Here is a 2,009-nt window from a genome sequence, read left to right on the forward strand (position 1 = left end):
AGTAGTTCTCACTGGAAAACTCTGCTGTGGAATGTCTTCCTCAATGACTTATTCCACCTTATTCTTGAAGCCAAAGCGTTTGCGGATGATGGAACACTCTCCTTTAGGTATGAGCCCAGGGAACAGGATGCCGCCATAGAAACACTAAATAACAGACTCGCACAAATCTCACCTTGGGGAGAGAAATGGCAAGTCTCCTTTGCCTCGAATAAAACCAAGCAGAGGACAAGCAGTGATGTCCAAGTTAACTTCACTGAAAAAAAATAAGACCACAAGAGTAAATTGAAATACTGGGCATCACAAAAAAAAAAAAAAGACATTCAAAAGGCACATAGAAAGCTTGGAGAGAAAGGCTTCGCGGAAACTTGCATCCCTAAGAAGAATCAGTTGTCTGCTGGACGGTGAAGGGAAGGAGCTCCTATACAAGGCACAAATTCGCTCTTTACTCGAGTTTTCCTGCCTAACGATGGGAAGAGCAAACATCACTAACCTCAAAATCTTGGACAGAATACAAGAAAGAGCGAAGAAAATCATCAAAGACATGACCAAACAGTATCAACTCAACACGGCGCACCACCAGCGACATTTTCTCTCCAGATATTCCAAATTATGGAATCTATTAATTTCTATCATCGATGTGGGAGCTCAGTCCTTACAATCGTTCAAATGCAAACCACATGTGTGCCTAAAGACCACTAATAGATTATTATATGATTTGTATATTATGTGTTATAGTACATAATAGGTACGTGGCGCAATGAGATGAGGTTCATAGTAAATTCAAATATCACTAAAAATGAATTCCTTTAGTCAGTAGAAAAAAATGGCTGTAACATGTCTAATAATTATAACCAAAGATGATGTAATTTTTTCAATAAAGTATTAGAGAGAGAGAGAGAGAGAGAGAGAGAGAGAGAGAGAGAGAGAGAGAGAGAGAGAGAGAAGAGAGGAAAGATGGAAAGAGAGATGAAAGAGGGAAAATGTCAAGAGTAGGGAACGGAAGATAAAAGAGAAGAGAAGAGAGAGAGAGAGGGGGGGGGGGGGATGTCAAGAGTAGGGAACGGAAGATAAAAGAGAAGAGAAGAGAGAGAGAGAGGGGGGAGGGGAAATGTCAAGAGAAGAGAAGGGAAGATAAAAGAGGAGAGAGAGAGAAAGAGAGAGAGAGAGAGAGAGAGAGAGAGAGAGAGAGAGAGAGAGAGAGAGAGAGAGAGAGAGAGAATAGGTACGTGGCGCAATGAGATGAGGTTCATAGTAAATTCAAATATCACTAAAAATGAATTCCTTTAGTCAGTAGCAAAAAATGGCTGTAACATGTCTAATAATTATAACCAAAGATGATGTAATTTTTTCAATAAAGTATTAGAGAGAGAGAGAGAGAGAGAGAGAGAGAGAGAGAGAGAGAGAGAGAGAGAGAGAGAGAGAGAGAGAAGAGAGGAAAGATGGAAAGAGAGATGAAAGAGGGAAAATGTCAAGAGTAGGGAACGGAAGATAAAAGAGAAGAGAAGAGAGAGAGAGAGGGGGGGGGGATGTCAAGAGTAGGGAACGGAAGATAAAAGAGAAGAGAAGAGAGAGAGAGAGGGGGGAGGGGAAATGTCAAGAGAAGAGAAGGGAAGATAAAAGAGGAGAGAGAGAGAAAGAGAGAGAGAGAGAGAGAGAGAGAGAGAGAGAGAGAGAGAGAGAGAGAGAGAGAGAGAGAGAGAGAGAGAGAGAGAGAGAGAGGGAGAGAGAGAGAGAGAGAGAAATAGAGAGAGAAGAGAAGGAGGGGGAGAAAGTGAGAGAGAGAGACAGAAATAGCAAGAGGAAATAGGGGAAAGAGAAGGGAACGGAAGATAAAAGAGAAGAGAAGAGAGAGAGAAAGGAAAGAAAGAGAAATGGAAAAAAATGGAGAGACCTATCCTAGTCCCCCCTGAACCGTTGTCCGTGCTCTGTGTCAGCATCACCTACCCTCTACCGCGGCGGGGCAGCACTCGACACATATGTCGTCCCAGGTAGTCGTCAGCATTAGGCAT

Source organism: Penaeus chinensis, chromosome 7 (assembly GCF_019202785.1).
Source record: "Penaeus chinensis breed Huanghai No. 1 chromosome 7, ASM1920278v2, whole genome shotgun sequence".
NCBI classification, from domain to species: Eukaryota; Metazoa; Arthropoda; class Malacostraca; order Decapoda; family Penaeidae; genus Penaeus; species Penaeus chinensis.